This window comes from Bacillus rossius, unplaced genomic scaffold (genome assembly GCF_032445375.1).
Source record: "Bacillus rossius redtenbacheri isolate Brsri unplaced genomic scaffold, Brsri_v3 Brsri_v3_scf37, whole genome shotgun sequence".
NCBI classification, from domain to species: domain Eukaryota; kingdom Metazoa; phylum Arthropoda; class Insecta; order Phasmatodea; family Bacillidae; genus Bacillus; species Bacillus rossius.
The window spans coordinates 67501-77500 of NW_026962557.1; the positions used below are offsets into that span (position 1 = coordinate 67501).

Here is a 10000-nt window from a genome sequence, read left to right on the forward strand (position 1 = left end):
TGACGAGACTGATCCTACAGAATGCAAGAGCAAAGTGAAAATAAAATTTTTCTCTCTGCAAATATCTGGTTACCCAATTTTCTGGTTGTGGACGGTTCAGAAAATTCTCGATGCCTTGCTCACGTAGGGAGCAGCGCACTTTGGACAGCGAAAGTAATGTAGGGCTTCTTTAGCACTGATTTTTCAATGTTTTCTAAATGTCAGCAGTCTACGATGACATAATGGGCAGTTCCACTAATAGTGTAATTTTTTTATGGCAGCTGCACTGTTTAATTTGCACTGCGAGCTGTTTAAATTTACTGCTACACCAAACAGGGAACTTTTCATTTGCAGATGTTATTCAAGGAATCAAATACGTAATTTGTGCTGGAATCACTTGAAAATGGTTAAATTAACTTAGGTATACTTTAGTGTATAGTATGCTGAAAATGTGGAGATAATTTCATGAAGGCTGTTTGCTGTGGAAGCACTAGCAAATCACCTTGTTCAGTGCCACCTGGAATGGCTTTCTTCGTGCACCTCCAAGGATGATGTGATTATTATTGTGAGTAAATTTTGTTTACATTTTCATTGTGTGAATAATAAAACTTTTAACTGTACACACAACAAGCATTTCACTTGGATCTGATGCATTCTCAAGAGTGCAGTTTCTGTTTAGCTTTTAAAACTGGCTGCCCTTCAATTCACTCAAGGTGCAGATGCAAGTTGCTGATGAAGTATTCCACACACATGCTACATTGGAGAAATATTTTAATAAAAATTAAAACTCTTGCAGGATTTCGAATAAAAACTATCCTATTTATCCCTTCTATGTTTTGGTACTGCGAAATTGAGAGAGGTAAGTAAGTTGTGAGGTTATTTTTACTTGCTTGCATGTGAGGTTAGCAGAGCAAAAATATTTTTGAAATTGCAGATACATGGTCACTTTATTTCGTTGCAAACATTTATAAGCTCGTAATCTTATTTAAAGTCTCCATACTTAATGCGTTTGGAAAACCTTCTTTCTCTCAATTTTACAATGGAACAAAATTTTACTTGTATGTGTACATTAATTCCATCTCTAAATGATGTAGGTTTACGCACCGAGATCAGGTACATTGTAGAGAGAAAAACACACGAGTACCTGCTTATTTTGAAGTTTTAATGAGTATATTAAAAAAAAAAAAAAAAAACGATAAAAATATAATTGAAAAAGTATATTATTCACGTATTTTTGAGGATGAGGGGAGGGGGTGTTTTTGTCCGATGGTCGTTTATCTTTAAAGAAATTTCCGTTGGACCTGTGCGTTCTTGCTCTGCCAATTCTCGAAAAATGAAATATTTTAAGTCGTCTTTTATGTGCTAACTTCATTATATTTGGCTGCATTCGTATTTTTATTAGTTTTGAAACATTCATGTCACGGAAAATAATCATAAACCAGGACAAAAACGTTTTGACTAAATGTTCTAGGTTGGTTGTAAAACATTTTCTTATTTTATTTCACATCGGAAACATCTGTTAAGTTGTAAGCTTTGTAATGAATGCGACAGTCACTTGTTCGCTGAAGTGTTTGTTTAAGAAATTAGTATTGTAAATTTGTTTATGGTCTTGTTAAATGAAATTTTAAGTGAAATCATTTGGGAAAACAGAGGCTACAGGAATTTTCAACACAACTTGATGACCGACGTTGTGACTAGTGTGGGAGTGTGTGCTCGTGTAAATATCAATTTTTCTTACTCCTCGTGCCGGTCAACAGGAAAACAGCGAGTGTGTTATCTCATCGCGGGCGTGTGATTGCGTGTGGTAAATTGTGCTAGGTTAATTACCGCAAAACTCCACTGTGTGCAAATATGTAGTGTGTCGCTGTATGCAAATATTTGGTATGTCTTTTTTTTTTTTTTTTTTTTTTCAGGCAATACACACTTTGAATTTTACACAATTTCGATGCTGCAACCTAAGTGTATACATGCGAATAGGATTGCTTAAATGAAAAAGTAAAGTAGGAGGTAAGTGCAAATGTTTCCAGGAGGTTATGCACACACAATCTATTTTATGAATTAATAGTTATTATCTAAGAAAATGATAGAAGATTATAAATAATGTGTGCAGAATAATACAGAATTTGCATGTTACACAAAAAAAAATATATATATATATTCCAAATATTGTTAGCAAAATGCACCTAGATTAGTGAGCTGGATTTTTTTTTTTTTTTTGTATTTTTGTTCTGTTGATCCCACGTGGAGTCAAGGCTCCGGGATATAGAACATGTATGTGCAGACAATTAATATTTACATGATGCAAGTTACCAAGAAAAAAAATTTCAAAAAAAAAAAATACATAACATGTTACACAATTTAACTTTATGCAAAACATGAAGCAGCTGTTATCACAAGTCCATTCAACAAATTAACAGTTCAATTTCTCTATTATCAATCAAATTAAAGAATAGCTTCAGAGGGTAGGTAGGATATTCTAGAAGAATTTTTTTTACTGTTTTTTTTTTTAATACTGGTAAATTGTTTTAGTTATTTTCTGTGATATTAAGTTGTAAAGTTTTACTCCCAAGTAATTTAGTCCATTTTCAAATCGCCTAGTGTTATGTTCAACTATCCTCAATTTACTAGCATTTCTGGTGTTATACCTATGTGCGAATATCTAAAAAAAAAAAAAAAAAAAAAAAATAATAATTTTTTTTTTCTTCTTTTTCTTAAGAATGAATAAAAAGTTTCTAGAACGTATTCATTTATGGCAGTCAGGACTTTAAGTTTTTTGAATTTTGGTCTGCAGTTAGATGATTTTTTATCTTTTGTTATTATTCTAATAGCTCCTTTTTTTTTTTTTTCCCCCAATGTTATATGGCAGAAAGAGTAGAGCTATGGCTACTGTGACATCATGCATTGATGGGAAGGTTATTGTTGGATAACAAAAATTTAGATGATATAATTTTTATTTTTTTCCATACACAACACATTGCAGGTACAATTTTACAGGTTACAGCTGTACCACCTCTAGTATTGCTGCCGACCATCCAACAAATGAGCACACTAAACAGGCATTGATGACATTGTTATCAACGTCTTTTTGAATCTCTCATTATTATACATAACTGCCCACTGAAACAGAGAAACTTCAAAATAGGTGTGTGTGTGTGTGTTTATATATATATATATATATATATATATATATATATATATATATATATATATATATATATATATATATATACATATATACATACATACATACATACATACATACATACATACATACATACATACATACATACATACATATACACTTATCTATTTATTTTTTCACTTTGAATTTTGTATGAGGTATACACATGCAAAGATTCACAGCTGCTGCTGGGTGGGTGAGTGAGTGAGTGATTGATTGATTGATTGATTGATTGATTGATTGATTGATAGAGAGTGAGTGTGTGTGTGTGTGTGTGTTAGGGGGGGGGGGGGGGGAAATGTGGTGATTGTGGGGGAAAAAAAAATTTAAAATTGAAATTTTTAAAAAAAAATTTTTTTCTGTAGGGTGCAAAATAGTAGTGCCAACGGCACGTGGTGTTCCCAAGCGGTCACCCATCTAAGTACTAACCACGCTCGACGATGCTTAACTTCGGTGATCGGACGAGAACCGGTGTGTTCATCGTGATATGGCCGTTGGCAATGATATAGATGTTTTTTTTTTGCAGTTTGTATTTGCCACTCGAAATAGCTATACCAGGTGTGATTGTTACAAACAACAGGAGAAATCGTGTAATGAACACTCTTTTACTTCCCCCCCCCCCCCCCCCTCCCCACACACAACACCCACCACCCTCACCATCCCAACCACCAAAGCCCTCTTCAAAATACACTCTCACACACACACACAAACCCACACTCTATAACTGATGAACATTACCATAACTTCTTAAAGCCATTAGATAATATTTAACTCAAGAAAGGTATTGTGATATGTTTAAAGAAAGAAAGGTGAAACCTTTAACTTTACCAGCAGGTATTAGTATCACTGAGGTATCTTCTAGGTTGTAGCAGCAATAGTAGTAATAATAATAAAATTAAATAAGGTAATAAAAAAGAAAAGTTATACATGTGATCAAATCATGAATGTATAAAACTGGAATGAATTTAAATTTTTTTTATTTTTCTTCATAGGCTGTTTTGAAATTGATGAGTAAGTGCCTCTTCTTTTAAATTTTTTAATGCTGAACACTGTTACATAAGAGATGAATGTTTAGAAAATTTAAAAAAAAAAAAAAGCTAGCCCAGCCCCCTCCCCCCCTCACACAAAATCCAAACAAAAAAAAAAACACCCTCCTTCAAAACATCACATAATCATCCAGCCAGCAGTGCAGACGAGAAATTTGCACTCGGGGCCGCCATTTTGACGATAAATTCTTGCATGGCACACCAAAGGTAGGAAAGAATTTAAAAAAATAAAAATAATGGGCGAGCACCCTCGCGTCTGCCTGTAGAAAATGAAGTTAAAAGTAACATAACCTAAAGACAGGCACACACTAGGGTGCTCCCAGGCGGTTGAGAAATTTTTTCCCGCCAAAAGACTTATATATATTATTTATTTTACTGTTTTTGGCAGGGGGCTATGTCGGTCTGTGTGCAAAGTAGTTCCTACTCCCGCCGCCAGGAGCGCGCGCGGTGGGTAGCGATGTTGTTTTTTCTGCTTTCATTTGTTTATTATTTAGAGGGTTAATGCTATGTAAATGTACGCAAGTTTGGTTATGTGTCGGTAGTTGTGCGAGATTTAATTTCCGAAACGAAATTTGACTTTCATCGGCCTGCATTTCTCACTTATTCGGAAAATACATGTGTGTTTATGTATGTATAATAATCGAGTGATTTTGTAATAATTTGGAAGTTTTGTTTGCGTGTGCGATGTGGGGAAGAAAAGGTGTGCACACGAGTCCTAGGGCTATATTTTTTTTTATTGCGAAATATTTACTTCATGTGGTGAAAAATTTTAAATTATTTGTGATGCAAGTGAAATTTTTTTTTTTTTTTCAGTTGGGTGATGTGTTTGTCCTCGTTTGTGTGCAAGGAAGCAAACATGCTGAAGGTAAGGGGCCATAAATGACACTTTAAAATATTAGTTTACCATTAATTTTGGTTAAATATTAAATTGCCATATAAGTAAAATCATGTCAACTGTTGTATTCCACCCAGTATAAGCTGTTAGTAATGGGTACTTAATATAAATAGAATAAATGTAAGCATTTTCGTCTGCATGAAAATTCACTTTTTTTTTGGATCCATTTGTACTGTGGGTAGTTAAATAGTACATTATGTTGTTTTTACTTCGAAGTACAAAACATCTTGTGCATGATTGCAAATTCAAACGCAGTTAAGCATAATATGAATTCGAATTATGTGTGTGTGTGTGTGTGAGTGTATATATATATTTTTTTTTTTTTTTTTTTTTTTTACTGTGTCCAGTTTTAGCACAAATGGAATTATTTTCAAAGTGAATCGATGCAACTGGTCTTTGCCATTAATATTGATATATGATCTAACTAAATTAAATAGAAAGGATTTTTTTATTTATTTTTTTATATATATAAATATATTTGTAGCAATGTACTAATGACCACAGAAGTAAGCAAAAAAAAAAATATATATATATATATCTCAGCCAGTAAACCATGCGTCTTAAAGACTTTTTTTAATGAAAATATTTCTGCCTTGGTTAAGCTTACATTTACTATCATAGGGATTGAGGGAATTGTAGAACAGCAGCAGAAGCATTTCCTTTCATGATCATGTTCTTGGTCCTGAAAAGGACCGTTTATGTAAGCATGTGCACACCAGACCTGCTCACTTGGAGCTGGTGTATTTGGTGACAGCCTTGGTGCCCTCGCTGACAGCGTGCTTGGCCAGCTCCCCGGGCAGCAGCAGTCTCACGGCCGTCTGTATCTCGCGGCTGGTGATGGTGGAGCGCTTGTTGTAGTGGGCGAGGCGGCTGGCCTCTGCCGCGATGCGCTCGAAAATGTCGTTCACGAAACTGTTCATGATGCTCATGGCCTTAGATGATATGCCAGTGTCCGGATGAACTTGCTTCAACACTTTGTAGATGTAGATTGCGTAGCTTTCCTTCCTCTTGCGCTTCTTTTTCTTGTCGCCCTTCGAGATGTTTTTCTGGGCCTTGCCCGCCTTTTTGGCTGCCTTACCGCTCGTCTTGGGGGGCATCGTAGGTCTGAGCTGTGCCGCTGTCGCTAGATGAGTGAGACGGGAACTGAATTTTTTTCGTGAAAAGTTTTCTTGGCTTCTTGTTGCGCGACCAATCGGAGCGCTCCGCGGCTCGTGATTGGTCGCGCTCCGCGGAGGGACGTGTAACAAAAGTAATTTCCAGCGGCCGGGGCGCCACTTTCAGATCAGTTCCGCTCCTAGCTTCGTTCGGAGATGATGTAGTCCTGCTGCTCATCCTGAAAGTAGTCAGAATAGTCCAGAATTCCGCCCCCAGTTTTGAACGACCGCGTCGTGCGACGGATAGGTTTTAAATTGAGTGTGTGACACCCAGAGGCGCAGCGTCTCGCTGCCTAGCCGCGGCCCTGGCTAACTCAGTCCCAGGGTCGTAGGTCAGTGGGTGCTCCACTCCCTTCCTTTGCTAGGCGATCGTAATAAATCCTGTAGGAATAATTATTATTGTTATTATTTAATTAGCTAACATGGCGACCTCGAGTGACGTAGAATTCCGCGAAACCTCTTCTCTTGAACAAGGTGTTCTCAAGAGAAAGAGTAGCGACGAACACATCAGAGTCACAAAAATTCAGTCCCTGAATCACCATGTCACAGGTGATGTGACAACAGGCAGCCAGACACCAGGCAGTTCGCCTCCATGCAGTCAGATACCGCCGGGCGTGGCGCAGGATCACCCAGCCCTGACAGACACCTCAACTGCACAACAGGGCGCGAATCCCTTTCGCACTGCCCCAATCACAGTCACCCACACAGCCGCGCTGCCATATGAACGGCTGTACGACCAGTTCAACAGGCTAGGATTAATTTTCTCAGCGAAAAACACCAACAGGGGGACACTGTACTATTTCACCAATGTGCAGCAGTACCATGCAGCCATTAAAGTACTTGATGAAATAAAGGCCGAGTATTTTATTACACGCGTGCAGGCAGACAAACCGTTGAAATATGTGCTTAAGGACATCCCAGGGGGAACTAGCACTGCCAGAATTACCCAGGACCTACTGGCTCAAAACATACCAGTACTATCAGTCTACCAAATGTACGACTGGACTCGTCGTCCAATAAACATGTACCAACTAGATGTACCGCAGGGCAGCGAGTCATTAATGAGTACATTGACCACTGTCATTGGACTCAGAGTGAGGCTGGTGGACTACCGATATAAAAATACACCACTCCAGTGTACGAATTGCTGTCTTCTTGGGCATATAGCAAAACAATGCCGCAAACAGCCAGTGTGCCCGCAATGTGCCGGCCCACACAAACTACAGGAGGACTGTCCCCGCCCGCCACACTGTGCCAGATGTAACATGGCACATAATGCCAGATACATGGGCTGCCCCGATTACCAACGGGAGCTGCAGAGGCGCCGTCCTAGGGGGCAGCAGCACCAGCAGCACCAGCAGCAGCAGCACCAACAATGGACCCGGCGTCCAAATAGACGCCCTCAGTGGCAGACACAACATGCCGAGGACCGTGCACCTGCCTACCAGCAAACGGAGTCACAAACCCAACCCGCCAACGTGGCTCATGAGCCAGGGTGGAATGTGGTCACATCACGGCGTAAACAAAACCCGCAATACAACACCCGACCACAAGGAGGGCAAACCTCTGGCTACAGAGATGACTGGGACCCTCGTAGCGATAACAGGTACCAGGCTCTGAAACAGGACTTCCCGGAACTATGGGAGCCAACACAGTGGGAGCGTCGAAAGGCAGCTCGCCAAAGTCAACAGGCTGGTACACCCCGCAGTACAGGAAACCAGCATGCACAGCGCCAGCCACGTCAGGCCAGACCAGTTGCCCAACCATCAAGCCAGGCAGGAAGGCTGCGCCACCGCTCTGCTCCAGCAGAAAATAATATACAACAACCAATGCAACAGGCTTGCGTGCAGTCGCCAGTTATTTCCACACCGGCTCCTAAGGTGCCTGTCACCCACAACGAACCAGCTACAACTGTCGTGGTACAGCCAAATCCAGCAGCAATCAGGCCAGCAGCCCCCATTGTGGCACGCAGCATGCCATTGCCACAACCTCCAGTACACATCACACCAGAGAGGATAGCCACAAATTATCGAGACTGCCAAGTCCTTCAAGGCACGCTCACGAAAGTAGCAGGTGCACACCCTGCTGTCATGGAAATTGCGCAAAAACTTTGCAACCTACTAACGGCCTGGCTTGACACTTCAGTCGCGGCGGACCGCAGAATTCACCTCGCCGTGGACCTAATTATGGCCATGGCACCAGTCGCACCTGCTCCTCAAGATGGAGCACAATAATAAATTAACATTAAAGACGATCGCCACCTGGAATGCACGCAGTGTGCGAAACAAAACGCCTGAACTTCAGGAATTTCTGCGAGAGCATGATGTCCAGATACTAGCACTAACAGAAACCCATCTTTCGTCAACTGAAAAATTATTCCTACCTGGGTACATCATCCACAGAAAGGACAGGGACAACCAGGGTGGAGGGGTTGCCTTGGCTGTCCGCACCAATCTAATACACCATGAAGTACAACTTCCTGACTTAGGCCGCATAGAGGCAGTAGCAATCTCTATATCACTTAAAGGCAAGAAATGTACTATCATTTCAGCCTACGCTCCCCCAGGACGCTCAATCACAGCTGAAAACCTCCAAATCCTAGCCACTTGCACCTCTTCCTTCCTCCTACTAGGTGATTTAAATGCAAAACACCCTGCGTGGAACTGCGCCCGAACTACAAGTAATGGCAGAGTGCTGTTTGCACACCAGCAGCTACACCAATACATGGTCTGCGCTCCCTACCATCCTACCCGCTATCCTGAAAATCCCAGGCAATATCCTGATATCCTAGATTTCACCATTTATTATAACACAAATTTCATCTACGAACTTGAAGTAATCCACGAGCTGCACTCAGACCATCTACCAGTCATTGCTACACTTGAAGATGTTTACACAAAAACCGCCCAAACCAAACGCACCTATAATTTCCGCAAAGCAGACTGGCCGCGACTCAACTCCTTTATAGAAAATAACCTATTCCCTGTTCCTACCATTACAGTGGCTGCGGACTTGCAGCAGTACTCTGCCAAATTATCTAGGACCCTATCCCAAGCAATAAATACTTTTATTCCAACCATGAAAAAGAAAGTGGATGCTACTGCCCTCCCCCCGCAACTAAAACAGCTAATCACAGCCAAAAACCAGGCGAAGCGCCGATGGCAACGCAACAGATGCCCAGCGCTCAAGAAGGTATACACTGACCTGTACAATGAATTTCAAGCCAAACTTAGTGTACATCGAGCCACTCAATGGGATGCGAAAGTGCAACAGCTCTCTACAGCCAACAACACACTCTGGAAAGTGGCGAAAAACCTGTCCTCCAAGCCCACAATTATCCCGCCTATCCAACTTCCTACTGGAAACATGGCTTTCTCGCCTAAAGATAAAGCTACAGTACTTGCTGACTGCCAAGAACAGGCCTTCCAACCCAACATCCTACCAAACAATCCCCCCCACTCCCTCCTAATAACGGAGCAAGTAGCGGCCATGCGACTTACACCTGCAACCTCAGAACCCCTTCTAACGACAGAAGCGGAAGTCAGAAGAATCATAAAATCTCTGAAGACTAATAAAGCTCCAGGAACAGATAAAATCCCTTCCCTTGTCCTAAAACACCTCAAAATCCCAGCTCTTCAAGCAATAGCAGCCTGCATAAATGGCATCCTTCTCACCAACTCCTGGCCTAACAATTGGAAGGAGGCAAAAATCATTCTGCTTCCCAAGCCTGGCAAAAATCCGCAAC

The 10000-nt window shown here is 40.8% G+C and overlaps 1 non-coding gene across 1 annotated transcript; it reads right to left on the bottom strand.

Annotated features, from left to right (window-relative positions):
* Window positions 1-3540: 3540 nt before the first annotated feature.
* LOC134544377 (5S ribosomal RNA) lies at window positions 3541-3659 on the bottom strand. The gene has a single exon (XR_010077703.1). It is a non-coding gene; the product is annotated as a 5S ribosomal RNA (ribosomal RNA).
* Between the last annotated feature and the right edge of the window lie 6341 nt (window positions 3660-10000).